Raw genomic sequence first — 18065 nt, 5'->3', positions numbered from 1 at the left:
AAACATGAAATTCTTCCAAAGATTTTTATGCTACTGAAATGCTGAATGTCTGGATAGATGTGCCACGTTACTCAAGAAAATGGATAGCTTGTGTGATGCATAAGATGGTTAACACATACCTAACCAAGAGCATATGATGCAATCATATTTGTTCATATTTAAAATTTTGCCTTCATTTGAGCTTAAGTGGTAAATAAAACTGTTAGAGATGGAGTTATGGAATATAGAACTAATTTAAAATAATTTTTTTCTTTACCTTAAAATAGAATTGTAACTTGAGAAAATTGTTAAACTATCATAGAGGCTTTATTTTTAATAAGACAGTATTTTCAAGCACATTAACATTAATTTCATGTGCATTCCATAATTATATACATGATCATTTTAAGGATTGCTCAGATATATAAAATTCAAATAATTTTAATAAAAATAATTTTCAAATTTTTAATGGATGTATCTGAAAATTGCTTCACTTCTTAGTTTGTTCTATGTAAAATGTATTACATGCTTTTTATATATTATGACATTTATGTTAATAAATTTAGTTAATGTTTGATGATTAAAGCATTGAAATATATATATACATATATATGTATATATATGTATATGTATATATATGTGTGTGTGTGTATATATATGTATATATATGTGTGTGTATATATATATGTGTGTATATATATATATATATATATATATATATATTATATATATATATAGTGGTAGTTACAATTTAAAGTGGATGTAATATCTGAATCCAGTAGAATGAAATGAAAGAAAACAAAACTAACAGGAAAAAAATGTTTGGAGGACAAAAGGATTTAACCTTTCCTTAGTATCAGTTAAATATGAAGAATTTAAAAAGAATATCTACATTAAAAAGGACGTCTTTCCTGCTTGTGAATATGTTTCTTAGTTCAGAGGGGGTGGCATTTCATCCTACATCCTAGCTCTACCACAATCTGTTCCTGACAGGACCATCCATCTGTTTAGCCTGAACAACCCTGCAGTTGCTTATGTGCTTATTCACAGATGTAAGTAGGAGGTTGACTACAGGTTTTTGGACTTATACTTGAATCCAAGCTAATGTGACACATTTGCAAGCATAGCTGCACATGTTCTGGTTTAATTGGGAAATCTCTCCTTTGACTTTCAGAATAGCACAGAAGCAGAGACTTTAAGTCTAAACAGACCTAGATTCAGAGCAGACCCGATGCTGCTTGAAGAAGGCTGGAGGTATGTTAAGGAGACAAGGGCTGTAAAGAAGCAGGGATGTCTCTGGAAAGGGTGAGCAGCTGACGTCCTTTGTAAGTTCTCTGGGCAGCATTGATGGGAGGTAAAAACCTTGGGAAGAGTCTTGGTTTAACATGGACTTTAAACGGTACAAAGTAATTAGGGCCTCCTTTATTTCCATAAACTATGATAGACACTCTTCTAAAATTTCTGTTATCCTAGCTGCTTTTCTATGATATTTTTGGACCCCTGACTTATTTACACAAATGGAATGATAACTTTGGCTGGAAATTTTAAATATCTAAGGCACAAATTAGACATGGGACTTCATTCACACTTCTCCTCTAGATCTTAATCAAGACACCCTATGAGCTATGTTGGATATTGCACAACGTTTATACCGAACATGTGTCAAGCATTTAAAAAATTTGCCATTGTGGAGCAGTGCTTCAGCATGATTTGTAATAGTGCATTCTGCCTTCTAAAATGTTTTGACTACTGGTGATAATTGCTTTACAAGTGAAAACTATCCTCCTTAGTTCTCAGAATACTTGTAATCTGAGCATATCACACCTCCACATTTTGCTTGTGATGCTCTCTCTGTACCTTTTATCTTCTTAGGCAGTTGAAGTAGTTCAAGTTTCAGCTCAACTGTCATCTACTCCATGAAGCCTTCCTTGATCCTCTTACTCAATACTAATGCTTTTGTGTTCCCATAACAAATACCTTTGTTTCCATCTGTTGGTATCATGTAGTACAATCTGAATTGAGTCATTGTTGTGTACTTTTTATATTTTCCAGTGGATTATGACATTTATATTTGGGTGATTCTTTTTCTTAGTAAAGGATCTTAAAGTATGCTCTCAATAAATGCTTATTCAGTTGAATTTTGGGTATTAATGAAATGCAAATTCTAGTAGACTCTTTGTATAATTGCATGCAGATAGTTCAATTTTAAAAACTAGTAGAGCTCTTATAATTCTTATAATACTTTATATTTCCTTATCCCTTTATAATTTTAAAATATTTCTATAACAATATGTATGTGCACATGTAAGAGTCCAGTAAGAAAATTCAAGCAGATGCAGCCAGAGTGCCAGAAAAGTGGGTAGTGCAATGTAAGTTGGAAAAAAACAAAAAGTAAAAATCTTCTCAGAAATGGGGAAACATTATTTTTTATGGACTACTTGGAATATAAGTTGTTTTCCTCCTGACAAAGTGAGGAGAGAGAGAGAGAGAGAGAGAGAGAGAGAGAGAGAGAGAGAGAGAGAGAGAGCGCCAGAGCAACACAGAGAGGGAGAGAGAGAAAAACAGAGAGAAAATAACCCATTCTGCAATAACAAAGAGGAGACAGTATTCTCATCTCTATTTATCTTAGCGAGGCTTTCTGCTGAGTTTGTATTAGAGGAAAATCACACCTCAGAAGGTCCTGCATTTTTACAAGGATATGAAGTAACAAGGAGCATCAGAAATAGAGCACTTAGTTCCAAATCATCTGCTGAGCAGTAAGCTCTATGGTTTCCTAAGATGTACTTCAGCATTTCCTCAAGGGAAAGCAAGATGAAAAGTTAGGATTCCAGACAACACACACGTACACTTGCACACAAACACACACGCCAATTGTTACTTCAATTTAGCAGCTGTTCCTCTACTTAAACATGTTGATTTCCTTCTGATAATGTATTTGAAGAAATTGTTCCTCCACCAAAAAAAGAAAAAAAATGCAATTTTAAAAATCACTGAACTAAGGACACTAAAAATAAAATTAACAAATTCTCAGTAATTTTAAGTGTTGTTATAGCTTTCTAGAAAGCCAAGTATATAATACTAAATATTTACTTATGAGAATATTTAGGGAAAAAAAGACTGAGATGCTAAGAAAGATGCAAAACAATGAGAAGCATGGCTTCACAAGGAGCTGTAAAATATAAAGCAAGTCAGTCAGCAGGGTGATCACTTGTTTAGTGGAATTCCAGATTTCTGGAAGAGCAAATGGCAGAAGAATTTACCTGCCACCTTTCTCCCTACACATAGTCTACAGATTAAGTTTCATCCCACAGGGAGTTTAGTCACTGAAACTTCAATCTGCCTCTGTTCTCTTGGCGGCCATGCAGCAAGTGAAGCATTTCTTCCAAGTCTAGAAAAGACAAGGTCATCTAGAAGAAGTGGAACATCAACCAGCAACAATTATGGTGAAGGCAATTGAGGGAGTTTGGGAAGGTGTACAAGACCTATATCCAATGCAAGTATAATTTTTTAGAAACTTTGAGTTGTAATAGTGAAGAGTTTTACTTGAATAAATATGATCAGCACAAAACTTAGACTCACATTATAGAGATGTAATTTTTGGAATAAATAAAGGCAAAGGAAAATGCATAATGGAAACAAACCTATAAGAATATTACACTGAAAGTTTGGTTTATCTGAAGTAGACAATATATCATTATTAGTTATAAATTCTTTTTATTGGACAGTATCTAGGAAAAAGATAAACATTTGATCTGTATTATGAATTTGTAAGTTACATATAATATAAGAACAAATGCATTCCCTTAACCATACCTGTCTAAGTTTACCTAAATATCTCATTGAAAAGAGAATAATTTTTGGTATTAAAACAAGATTCAATAATATAGCAAGCACTGCAGCAAGTATGAGGAACTCATATTCCCTATTGTTATTGTAAAAGCACTAAGTAATACTTGATAGTTTACACAGAAACATACCTACTGCTATATACTCAGTTAATCATAGTGGCTATTATTGGTTTAAAGACAGGTCAACCTGAATTCAATTCCTGATTATTCATTTTGAGTGTAATACTTAACATCCTGAAATATGGTATTTTTGTTTTGTTTCATTTTAATCAATAAAATGGTAATAAGAATATCTCAAGCAGAGATTGTAGAGAATAAATTAAAAATCTGTAGTACTGTCCTATCATGGTCTTAATGAATGATAGATATTATTACTTGATATTACTTAGTAGCATTATCATCCTTATTTTTATAATTACTTATGTATTTGTTAAATATTTAGTATTCTGTGTACAGTTAATTCCTAGTAGAAGTTATATTCTTCTCAACTACAACTTATACTGTTCTTATGAAATGAAAGGAAATAAAAAGTAAGTTACTGGATATTGTTTAGGAGGAATTTCTGAACTGGGTGGACCTAAGCAACATTAAAGTCACAATCCTTGTGCTCCTGGTGTGGGTTGATCAGTTACTAACACTTGATATAGACTAAAGACTAGAAAGTAAGCAAACGTTCTTCATGCCTTCCAGAGTTTCTCTTCACATCAGTTATTGTGATTGTTACAAGGTTATGTGAAAATGGTAGACTAGTTATTGCTACTTTCTTTTCATAGAGAACTGAGACTAAAAGAAACTGTGACTTGAGTAATAGTTACAGCTTCATTTGGCAAACTCCTATTTCAAAACAACTGTTTGGAGCTCAAAGTATATTATACTTCATCACAAGACTCAAATGCATGAATATTTTACATGTAAATATATAATATAATTAGCATCTTTGGAATTATTGAGCGGTTGCTATTCTAGACAGAGAAAATAAGGTAGCATTTCATTAAAATGTTGGTGTTAGAGAACCAGAATTATAATGCCGTTAAGTATTGTATAATAGACCTATTTTTACCTGCCATTTTGTGGGCTAGATGATACAGGGGAGCAATCGAAAGTAAAATTTTACAGTGAATAAACTCTTCAATATCCAGAAAAGCATTTTATAAACTAGTGCTCCAAATTCAGTAAAATAAATTCTGCTGTAATAACCTGTCTGGTTCCTTGTTCCTAAATCCATCAGATGAAGCTCTAAATGCAGGCCCAGACAGCTCTGGTCCAGCGTAGGGATTCAATCCCATTTCCGAATCAAGGGAATAAAAAACAAAACAAAACAGCAGATTCAATAATACAATGATGTAGCTGAATTATATATTTATTCCTGTGTTGCTCTGAACTTATACTGCAGTTAAATTACAATGTTCCTATGTTTACTAACTCATTAAAGGAAATGACAAATTTTCTGTTGTGTTCCAATGACCATTCCTAAATTCTAAGACTTTCCTCATAGAATTCCATGGGTCCTTCCTCTGAGATCTGGTTACCAAAACTTTCTTCTAGAATGTAGATATAAATTTTAGTATGATTGCTAAATGTTATTCCATTGCTATTTTAATCTACCAGTCTGCTGTCATGCTAATTCTTGCTATTGACTCTTGTTGTTCCTTGGTTTTAGTGGTCTTTGTACTGGAACTATTAGATTATTTTCTATCATAGTTGTCTGATACTACACAATATTTTAAAATTCTGTTGTATTCTCTTTTTACACACTTTAATTGACAAATTGTAAAAGCTACATTTCAGTTTATACACTTTAATTGACAAATTATAAAAGCTACATTGCAAAAGCAAATGGAAACCTAACAAAAACAAAGGAGAGAGTACACATAGTTGATTCTGTGACCACATAAGAAGTATATTGTTGCATAGATAACTGGGAGGAAGTTTCAAGGCCTGGGAACATAGAATATATCTTATCAAAAGTGTGCCTAATCAAAAGTTAGAAGATACAGTAGTTATTTTCTATTTTGTTGATCTTTTTGAAAAACCAACTCCTGGATTTGTTGTTTTTTTGAAGAGATTTTTTTTTTTTTTTTTTGAGACGGAGTTTCACTCTTGTTACCCAGGCTGGAGTGCAATGGCGCGATCTCGGCTCACCGCAACCTCCGCCTCCTGGGTTCAGGCAATTCTCCTGCCTCAGCCTCCTGAGTAGCTGGGATTACAGGCACGTGCCACCATGCCCAGCTAATGTTTTGTATTTTTAGTAGAGACGGGGTTTCACCATGTTGACCAGGATGGTCTCGATCTCTCGACCTCGTGATCCACCCGCCTCGGCCTCCCAAAGTGCTGGGATTACAAGCTTGAGCCACCGCGCCCGGCTTGAAGAGATTTTTGTTTGTGTGCGTCTCTATCTCCTTCAGTTCTGCTCTGATCTTAGTTATTTCTTGTCTTCTGCTAGCTTTTGATTTATTTGATCTTGCTCCTCTAGTTCTTTTAATTTTGAGGTTAGGGTGTCCATTTTAGATCTTTCCTTGTTTTTCCTCTGTGGGCATTTAGTGCTATAAATTTCCCTCTAGACACTGCTTTAAATGTGTCCCAGAGAGTCTGGTGCATTGTGTCTTTGCTGTCCTTGGTTTTGAAGAACATCTTTATTTCTGCCTTCATTTCGTTATTTATCCAATAGTCATACAGGAGCAGGTTATTCAGTTTCCGTGTAGTTGTACAGTTTTGAGTGAGTTTCTTAATCCTGAGTTCTAATTTGATTGCACTTTGGTCTGAGAGACTGTTTGTTATGATTTTTGTTCTTTTGCATTTGCTGTGGAGTGATTTACTTCCAATTATGTGATCAGTTTTAGAGTAAGTGCAATGTAGTGCTGAGAAGAATGTGTATTATGTAAATTTGGAGTAGAGAGTTCTGTAGATGTCTGTTAGGTCCACTTGATCCAGCTCTGAGTACAAGTCCTGGATATCCTTGTTAATTTTCTGTCTCATTGATCTGTCTAATATTGACAGTGGAGTGTTTAAGTGTCCCACTATTGTCGTGTGGGAGTCTAAGTCTCTTTGTAGGTCATTAAGACTTGCTTTATGTATCTGGGTGCTCCTGCATTGGGTGCATATATATTTAAGATAGTTAGCTCTTCTTGTTGCATTGATCCCTTTACCATTATGTAATGCCCTTCTTTGTCTCTTTTTATCTTTGTTGGCTTAAAGTCTGTTTTTATCAGAGACTAGGATTGCAACTCCTTCTTTCTTTCTCTCTCCATTTGCTTGGGAAATCTTCATCTATCCCTTCATTTTGAGCCTATGTGTGTCTTTGCAAGTGAGATGGGTCTCCTGAATACAGCACACTGATGGCTCTTGTTTCTTTATCCAGTTTGCCAGTCTGTGCCTTTTGATTGGGGCATTTATCCCATTTATATTTAAGGTTAATATTATTATGTGTGAATTTGATCCTGGCATTTTGATGCTAGCTGGTTGTTTTGCCCATTAGTTGATGCAGTTTCTTCATTGTTTCAATGGCCGTTACAATTTGGTATGTTTTTGCAGTGGCTGGTACTGGTTGTTCCTTTCCATGTTTAGTGCTTCCTTTAGGAGCTCTTGTAAGGCAGGCCTGGTGGTGACAAAATCTTTCAGAATTGCTCCACTAACCAGACTAGTAAATAAGAGAGAAGATTCAAATAGATGCAATAAAAAATGATAAAGGGGATATAACCACCAATTCCACAGAAATGCAGACTACCATCAGAGATTACTACAAACATCTCTATGCAAATAAACCAATAAATCTAGAAGAAATTGATAAATTCCTGGACACTTACACCCTCCCAAGACTAAACCAGGATGAAATTGAATCCCTGAATAGACCAATAACATGGTTTGAAGTTGAGGCAGCAATTAATAGCCTACCAACCAAAAATAGCCTGGAACAGATGCATTCACAGAAGAATTCTACCAGACATACAAAGAGAAGTAGGTACCATTCCTTCTGAAACTATTCCAAACAATACAAAAAGAGGGACTCCTCCCTAACTCACTTTATGGGACCCAAATCATCCTGATACCAAAATCAGGCAGAGATTCAACAACAACAACAAAAATTCAGGCCAATGTCCATGGTGAACATTGATGCAAAAATCTTCAATGAAATACAGGCAAACCAAATCCAACAGCACATCTAAAACCTTATCCATCACCATCAAATCAGCTTCATCCTTGTGATATGAGGCTGGTTTAACATATGCAAATCTATAAACAAAACCAAAGACAAAATCCCATGATTATTTCAATAGATACAGAGAGGGCCTTTGACAAGATTCAACAGCTCTTTGTGCTAAAAACTCTCAATAAACTAGATATTGATGGAATGTACCTCAAAATAATAAAAGCTATTTATGACAAACCCATAGCCAATATCATACTGAAAGAGCAAAGACTGGAAGCATTCCCTTTGAAAACTGGCAAAAGACGGGAGAGCTGTCTCTCACCACTCCTATTCAACATAGTATTGGAAGTTCTGGCCAGAACAATCAGGCAAGAAAAAGAAATAAAGTATATTCAATTTGGAAAAGAGTAAGCAAATTGTTTCTATTTGCAGACAACAGGATTGTATATTTACAAGTCTCCATTGTCTCAGCCCAAAATTTCCTTATGCTGATAAGCAACTTCAGCAAAGTCTCAGGATACAGAATCAATGTGCAAAAATCACAAGCATTCCTATAAACCAATAACAGACAGAGAGCCAAATCATGATTGAACTCCCATTCACAATTGCTACAAAATTAATAACATACCTAGGAATACAGCTAACAAGGTATGTGAAGGACCTCTTCAAGAAGAACTACAAACCACTGCTCAAGGAAATAAGAGAGGACACAGACAGAAAAAAAAAAAATTCTATGCTCATGGTTAGGAAGAATCAATATTGTGAAAATGGTCATACTGCTCAAAGTAATTTATAGATTCAATGCTATCCCAATCAAAATACCATTGACTTTCATCACAGGGCTGGAAAAAAAACACCTTAAACTTCATATGGAAATAAAAAATAGCCCACATAGCCAAGACACTCCATTCCATAGGAAAAAAAAATTGCTGGAGGCAGCACGCTACCTGGATACTTAACTTCAAACTATACTGCATGGCTACTGGTACCAAAACAGAGATACAGACCAATGGAATGCAACAGAGACTTCAGAAGTAATGCCACACATCTGCAACCATCTGATCTTTGACAAACCTGACAAACACAAGCAATGGGGAAAGGATTCCCTATTTAACAAATGGTGTTGGCAAAACTGGCTAGCCATATGCAAAAAGCTGAAACTGGACCCCTTCCTTACACCTTATACAAATAGTAACTCCAGATGGATTAAAATTTTAAACATGAGACCTAACATCATAAAACCGTAGAAGAAAACCTTGGCAATACCATTCAGGACAAAGGCATAGTCAAGGACACCAAAAGCAGTGACAACAAAGCCAAAATAGACTAATGGGATCTAATTAAACATAAGAGCTTCTGCACAGCCAAAGAAACTTTCTTGGAGTGAACTGACAAACAACAGAATGGGAAAAATGTTTTGCAACCTACCCATCTGACAAAGGGCTAATATCCAGAATCTAAAAAAAACTTAAACAAATTTACAAGAAAAACAACAACCCCATCAAAAAGTGGATGAAGCATATGAACAGACACTTTTCAAAAGAAGATATTTATGCAGCCAGCAAACATATGAAAAAAACCTCATCATCACTGGTCATTAAAGAAATGCACATCAAAACTACTTTGAGATACCATCTCTCGCCAGTTAGAATGGTGATCATTAAAAAATCTGAAGACAGCAGATGCTGGAAAGGATGTGGAGAAATAGGAATGCTTTTACACTGTTGGTGGGAGTATGAAATTAGCTCAACCATTGTGGAAGACAGTGTGGCAATTCCTCAAGGATCTAGGATGACAAATACCATTTGACCCAGCAATCCTATTACTGGGTATATATCCAAAGGATTATAAATCATTCTATTCTAAAGACATATGCACACATATGTTTATTGTGGCACTGTTCACAATAGCAAAGACTTGAAACCAATCCAAATGCCCATCAATGGTAGACTGGATAAAGAAAATGTGGTACGTATACACCATGGAATACTATATGGCCATAAAAAAGGATAAGTTCATGTCTTTTGCAGGGGCATAGATGAAGCTGGAAACCATAATTCTCAGCAAACTGACACAAGAATAGAAAAACAAACGCCACATATTCTTACTCATAAGTGGGTGTTGAACAATGAGAACACATGGACAAAGGGAGGGGAACATCACACATCAGGCCCTGTTGGGGGGATGGTGGAGCTAGGGGAGGGATAGCAGGTGGTGGAGGGCCTGGGGAGGGATAACATTAGGAAAAATACCTAATGTAGATGACAGGAGGATTGATGCAGCAAACCTTATGTATGGCATGTGTATACATATGAACAATCCTGCATGATCTTCACATGTACCTCAGAACTTTAAAAAAGAAGATATAGCAGTTATTTTCAATAATTACATTAAATTTAAGAATAATCTTAATAGATTGTCCTGATGGGGATGACTAAAGCTTTCTTGAGATAAATCTATGGCTTAAGTAATTTATAAAGAAAAACCAAAAAATATAGTTATCTCATCACTAGAATATTTAAACAGATGATTATCTGGCAGGAATATAGTAGGAAACACTCCTTTATTGATTTCTGCATGACCTCTTACGAGTCCTCCACCAGTCTAACCTTTCAGTTTATAATTCACAGGAGTCTCATACTAGTTTAATGTTGACCAGTATTGTAGTCAGTAGCCCAGTCTGACTATAGCATGTGTTGTCTTGTCATCCTATCTCTATTCCTGTAACAATTATTTTATTTATCTGCATTCATAAGGACAAATAATCTATCTGGAGGACAGTAAATTCACCACTACCTTAAATGGAAAACATCACATACTGTTCCTATCAATCGATTGAATTTATTTTAAATAGAAGACAGGACACACATAACCATGTCAATAAAAAGACTATAATGATATTATGCATTTAAAAATGTTAGTTTTTTCACACCTAGTTAGTCCTACAGAAATATTAGGTATTTTTAAAACCATCATATTCTTACTTATATTTATATTCTTAGTCATGTTATTTCTAGCAAGATAAATAAATGCAATTGTTAGAGGTTGGAAGTCTTGAATGTAGACAATGTTTATTTAAGATGATATCCTATAAGAAAGATTCAAAAATAAAATCCCAAAATAAGAAATTAAGTAATATATGCTTATTGGATTAGTGATATATAGCATGGTGAGAAAATGCAATAAATACTCTTAAGGATCAAATGCCACCTGCCGTGATTCTCTTGGCAGAAGGCCCATTAGATAACCATTGATCTCTTCCATTTGAGGTAAAAGAAATTCTAACCAAGGGCCATTTTCCCAGTGGATATATAGATTTTTCCAATAAAGCTTTGTGTTTACAGCCGCAGAGAGACTATATGCATTTCCACTGGGAAGTGAGTGATTGAGAATATAAATTACTTGGGAATATTTGATCAAAGTATTTTTCTCTAAATTCTCTACAGCCATCTTCACTTTTGCAACTTTCTGAAGCCTGGGTTCTCCTAGAAATTTCAACTAACTTTTTCCAATAGAAGGTAGATATACTGTAATCTAAATAATCTTCCCAACTAGCTTTTTGGAAGAGATTTCTTCAGAGATACAAGAAAAAATTATTAGTAATATACACTTTGAGCAAAAATCGCTATTTTCATCAAGCTGTCAATCTTTTTCACTTCTACCCTTTACCATATGAAAATGCAAGCTTTCAATTATCCTCTTATGCACATTCATCGTTTGATGGCTAAGTCTTCTTCCTTTTGATTTTGTTTCCCCACCACTGTGCTCCAAAACTTGTATATAACTTCAGGATCTAAATGAACTATTTTTTTCTTTCTTTGCCTTCACTAAGACTCAGTTTTCCCTAGAGTGCCGTTAGCCCTGTTACTTTCTGAATTGGAAATGGGTCAACCTCCAATTCTAATATATTACGAGCCTGGAGAAATAATGGTGCTAATGGCATTAAACTGACACCATTGTTTTTCTTCATTGAAAGAGAACCCCTTTATTCAGATTCATGAAATACATCACTAGTCAATATAAAAACTTCCTTTACTGTCATATTATTGAGGTCTTTCTGATCCTTAGCTCAGCTATGGCTCAGTTCTTGTCTCACAACCAGAAAAAATTATGTGTATGGACACCAGAGAATGAGTGGAGTAGAATTTATTAAGCAAAAGGAAAGCTCTCAGCAAAGAGGCGACACAGAGTGTGGTTTCCCTACCTGAAGGTGGGGGACCTTCAGGTTTGTGAGTATGCATGTGGTTGGGAATGGGAAGTATGTGCCAATTGGTTTGTGAGTATGCAAAAAACACTAAGTAAATTGAAGACATCACTCAAAGTAGGCACAACAGTGTAGAAAACCAATTAGGAAACGGTGGGGATTAATCAGAAAAATGCACCAAACATGAAGACAAGTCTCTAATCTGGTACATGGATATAACTTGTAGCTTGACTTTCAGGCCTTAAACTGTCTTTGGCTTGGAGGTGGGGTTTCACTGGGGATCCATCCCTATCTGCATAGGGATTTGGCTGCCTCCTGCTTCTCTTAATATTTAATCTCCCAATTATTATATTTTCCCCAAGTATTAGAGAGAGAAGTGAGTCCTAACTTATAATCTTCTTGATGGCAGTTCCTACTGTAATCAGGGAAATAGTCTAACATTCATGTTTTAAACATGCCCAACAATATAGTTCTAAAGATCTATTCAATTTCAACACTAGCCTGAAGACTCCATTCCACAGCCCACTACATGGACATATGCTGGAACTTAGATGTGCTATGACTCTTTCATTTTTTCTCTCATAATCTCTAAAGCTGAAAATATATGTATTTTTTTATAGCTGACTTCTCAAATCATATTGCAGCTGAATGCTGTTCCAGGAAATAATTATGGCTTATAAACTAGTGACAGCTCAAATCATGATCTCTAAACTACCTTATCCATCAGTAACCCTAGGGCAATCAAACATTTTCTGAGATTTTAGCCACATTTTTCTTTCCCAAATACTTAAAACAAACCTTTCAACTCTAAAGTCTCTTTTTTCATCTGCTTAATTCTCTCTCCTAACATGGGCTGGCATACAACATTATGGAAAATATTGATATCTTTAGGAGTAAAAAGTATGCAATTTGCTAAAGCTAGAAATCATAGAAATGGCATCCCACCAGAAATCAAGGAACATTTACCTGAGAAAATGCTGGCTTATGCAGAATGCTTTGGAAGAATGTGTTTAGACGGTTAAACATAACTTGAAATAATTCAAATTCGGGAGGAGATATGTGTGGAAGGGTAGGTTGGAAGCAAATAGAACAAATTTTAACTTGATGTTTTCATCATACATACCTTTCACAAAGACAAATATTATCCTTTTGAACTTCCAGCTATCCATAGGAGTAAATTTATACAGATCCACAGAAGACTAGATGAACAGCATGAACATTTTAGTAGCAGGAAACATTGAGAGATGTTAGAACAAAAATGATCTGTTTAAAGAGACAGAAGAAAAGGAAGTAATTCGTCAGTTATATTATTTGAGGCCATTTCAGAGTAGTTATTCATTTAAAAGGTCAGTGTGTAGATTTGCTTTGCAAATGGAACAAATTAAGAAAATGATAGGCTGAGAGTCCATTACATACTGACTGTTAGCACAGGGTTCCTGTTAGCAGGGCACTGATGAGCCTTTGAATAGAATGGGATTAGGAATTGATTTTTTAACTGTTAAACGGTATCAGAACAGGTAAACATATAAGGTTGTGTGGTTTGGAACAAAGCTTCATGAATAGCTTTTTAAATAATTAATGGTTTCTCCTTTTGTTAATGCCCTGTTACCAAGGCCAGCACTACTGTTTAGTAATTCCTTTTAATAAGGCTTCTCAAAGCTGCTTTTAAGTTAGATTCCATTTGAAAGGAAAATAGTTGACTACATAAAAGAATTGGAAACCACCATATTAAAACCAGATGTTTAAGTGAATGGTTTTGTTCTTTTTATGCTTTCAAAGTATATTCTTCCTGTTAAAACTATCAGAAAAGCAATAAATTAACTAGGTTATTTAATATGCAATATCTAACAAAATTATTTTGCAACAGTGCAATTCAAAAATAGTTTAATCAAGTAAGGAGATGCACTATGCTGTTCAATATAATATGTGATAAGAAGAGTAATTGAGCCATGTTGCTGTTATACAGTATCTTAGAGCAGATAAACAGAGGCTTACTTAACTGAATACTTTAACTAAAATGACAGTCGCCAGTTTTGCAATAGGATGTCTTTTCTCATTTTCTCTAGTAATGACTGGTTTTTGCTTTGTTTTGCTTTTCTTGAGACAGAATCTCACCATGATGGCCAGGCTAGAGTACAGTGGTGTGATCTCAGCTCACTGCAACCTCTGCTTCTCAGGTTCAAGTGATTCTCCTGACTCAGCCTCCTGAGTAGCTGGGACTACAGATTGGCTAATTTTTACATTTTTAGTAGAGACATAGTTTCACCATATTGGCTAGGTTGGTCTCGATCTCCTGACCTCAAGCCTTAGCCTCCCAGTGTGCTGGGATTACAGGTGTGAGCCACCACACCTGACCTCTAGCAATGCTAATAAATGTATAATGTCTACTGTTTTATTTTTCAGATGATTTCGTAGACACCTGTTAATTTGTCTGCCTGGCATTCATTCATCTTCCTCATGGTAAGTGCATCCCAATTTTCCTTGAGAATCCATGCCTCATTAAGTATTAGCCTATGAGGTCTAGATGCCATTGGTTCCAGGGATGATCACAGAATCTAGGGATGGTTTATTAGAGCATGTCATTCTTTCAACCATAGTGATTGGATTAAAGATGGATAGAAGATACTGTCATGTGATTCAGAACCAATAACATTCAGTTTATTGAATGGCATGGTATGAACAGGAGATCCATTTATACCTGAAGTAAGAAAATGTAAGCCGAATATTTCTTTACTTAAGCCATTTTGAGCTGAATTGCTGTCTCTTATAAAGGGAAGTGACTATACTGAAACAAATGTCTTCTTGGAGAAATCCCTAATGTACTATGGTGTTTTAAACCCTTATACTCTTAAAGTGGCATGGGCCCATCCCCTCACCTCTTTCCCTCATAACACTCTTTTCTGGTTCTGATCATATAAAAGAGATAGATAATGGTCACTTCCTTTTTATAATTTTCCAATATGAGGTTGAATAACATTTACAAGAAAAAGATAGTATCTCAACCAAATGTTACGGATTCTAAAACGAATCACTCGGTTCAATTAATCTGTGCTTATTCTAGTGTTTGTTTGTACTGCCTCATCCCACACCAAGTCTATTTACTTTGTTCATTTACCAACATGGCTCAAAATACAATCAAAGCTTTAAAAAAAAATTACAGCAGATGGGTGTCAAATTATATTGTAAAATTTATCAAGTCATTCCTAAGGCTACATTAAATAAAGAATAGGAAATCTTATCTTTGCCCATGATTGAACTGAGAAAAGAAAGAGATGATACATTACAGAATCAAATCACAGGTAATGTTCTTACAACAGGCAAATAAATTAAACAAAGGAATAAACAAAGCTGTACTATTTGTAAAATATTTGAGTGTAGAGTTCAATATAATTGACCTAAATAAAGTAAGAAATTTCACCCTCATAAGAGGTCTGAATTGGATCTAAATATTAGTTCATTACTATGAGTAATGATGGGGATACAGAAAAATATAGGGTCCACAATGAAACTCACTTTCAACTAATTGAGCAATATTGAATGTGATTTGAAACCTCTTTGATACCCTTGAAAAATGGAAATTGATCCCTCCTTGGAATAAAGCTTGGCCTTCAGACAAAGCTTGATTTTTCTACAAGATATAAAATGGCAAAAAAGAAATCTTTTAAAAAAGACTACTTAGCCTGTTTCAGTTAGAGAAAAAAATTCATTTTGCATATCCATTAAAACATACTTGATAGTAAGTTTCCTGCTAAACCCTTAAATTAACAATTGAGCTTTGTTTGGTATATTTTATTTCTTTTTTTATTTTTCTCATTATACTTTAAGTTCTGGAGTACATATGCAGAACATGCAGGTTTGTTACATATGTATACACGTGCCATGGTGGTTTGCTGCAGCCATCACCCCATCATCTACATTAGGTATGTCTCCTAATGCTATCCCTCCCCAATCCCTCCATTCCCCTGCTATCCTTCCCCTATCCCCCCAACTCCTGACAGGCCCCAGTGTGTGATATACCTATCCCTAGGTCCATGTGTTCTCATTGTTCAATACCCACTTCTGAGTGAGAACAGGTAGTGTTTAATTTTCTGTTCTTGGGTCATTTTGCTGAAAATGATGGTTGCCAGCTTCATCCATGTCCCTGCAAAGGACAAGAACTCATCCTTTTTTATGGCCACATAGTATTCCATGGTGTATATGTGCCACATTTTCTTTATCCAGTCTATCAATGATGGGCATTTGGTTTGGTTCCAAGTCTTTGCTATTGAGAACAGTGCCGCAATAAACATATGTGTGCATGTGTCTTTAGAATAGAATGATTTATAATCTTTTGGGTATATACCCAGTAATGGGATTGCTAGGTCAAATGGTATTTCTGTTTCTAGTTCCTTGAGGAATCACCACACTGTCTTCCACAATGGTTGAACTAATTTCACACTCCCACCAACAGTGTAAAAGCATTCCTATTTCTCCACATCCTCTCTAGCATCTGTTGTCTCCAGATATTTTTAATGATCACCATTCTAACTGACATGAGATGGTATCTCAATATGGTTTTGATTTGCATTTCTCTAATGACCAGTGATGATGAGCTTTTTTTCATATGTTTGTTGGCTGCATAAATGTTGTCTTTTGAGAAGTGTCTGTTCATATCATTCGCCCACTTTTGATGGGGTTGTTTCTTTCTTGTAAATTTGTTTAAGTTCTTTTTAGATTCTGGATATTAGCCCTTTGTCAGGTGGGTAGATTGTAAAAATTTTTTCCATTCTGTTGGTTGCCAGCTCACTTTAATTATTTTTTTTTTGGCTGTGCAGAAGGTCTTTAGTTTAATTAGATCCCATTTGACTATTATGGCTTTTGTTGCCAATGCTTTTGGTGTTTTAGTCATGAAATCCTTGCCCATGCCTATATCCTTAGTGGTAATGCCAAGGTTTTCTTCTCGGGTTTTTATGGTGTTAGGTCTTATGTTTAAATCTTTAATCCATCTTGAGTTAATTTTTGTTTAAGGTGTAAGGAAGGGATCCAGTTTCAGCTTTCTGCATATGACTAGCCAGTTTTCCCAGCACAATTTATTAAATAAGGAATACTTTTCCCATTTTTCTGTTTAAGAAGTTCTCTTGCAATGATCTGCATATCCTTTCCTTCAACTTTGTCGTTCTCATCATCCTTACATCATTAGTGATATAATTTAATTTTATAATATTCATTAATATTAATGTCCTATTCAATATAATATCCTTCATAATCAATTTAATTAAATGATACCATAAACTCAGCATTGTGTTTAGCACTAGTTATATTTAAAATAAATATTAGCTACTATTATTGCTATTTTTCTTACCCTATTGGTCTTTTTTGAATAGCATAGTAAAGTAAGATATAATATAGTATATATGATTTAGTAAAAATTGAAATAGGCATTGAATATGAGGCTGGGGTCCTGACGCACTTATAACTGAATTCTGGCTATAACTTTGGATAAATTAACAGATATTATTTAGCCTCATTTTCCTTAACTTAAAATGGGAAAGTGATATTATTATTTACGAAGTACAGTGACATTATTCACCCAAAGAATTTAGCAAAGTGCTTGGTCTTAGTAAGTATTAATATTAATTAAAATAAAAATAATACACTTTAGGCTGTTTTATTTTCATGAATATAAATGTTCTGACAGACATCAACTTTGGACCTCACACTTCCTAAAGGATTTTTTTAACTTATATAATTTAATTATCTTTTAAACATAAGATCTAAAACCTTCCATCTTTTTTTTTTCTTAATGTCTTTTTGTTTCCTTGGGTCTAATCTAGGAATCAATGAAAGGTCTATTTTTTATATAAAAATAGAAATATAATATAGACTATATTATCCTTTCTTTGCATAT

At 34.6% G+C, this 18065-nt stretch overlaps 1 long non-coding RNA gene across 5 annotated transcripts in view; it reads left to right on the top strand.

Moving 5' to 3' along the window:
* The first annotated feature begins 1112 nt into the window (after positions 1-1112).
* LOC141581453 (uncharacterized) overlaps positions 1113-18065 on the top strand; it is a 63573-nt gene continuing 46620 nt past the window's right edge. For 3 of the 5 annotated variants that reach the window (XR_012514092.1, XR_012514089.1, XR_012514091.1), the window contains exons 1-2: positions 1113-1284; positions 14582-14638. This is a non-coding gene — a long non-coding RNA (uncharacterized LOC141581453). Of the gene's footprint in view, positions 1305-14581; positions 14639-18065 lie in introns of all 5 variants that reach the window. The other 2 variants (XR_012514093.1, XR_012514090.1) reach the window with 1 other exon arrangement.

Source organism: Saimiri boliviensis, chromosome 15, assembly GCF_048565385.1.
Source record: "Saimiri boliviensis isolate mSaiBol1 chromosome 15, mSaiBol1.pri, whole genome shotgun sequence".
In the NCBI taxonomy this organism is placed as follows: Eukaryota; Metazoa; Chordata; class Mammalia; order Primates; family Cebidae; genus Saimiri; species Saimiri boliviensis.
This window is presented reverse-complemented; position numbering and strand designations above follow the sequence as displayed.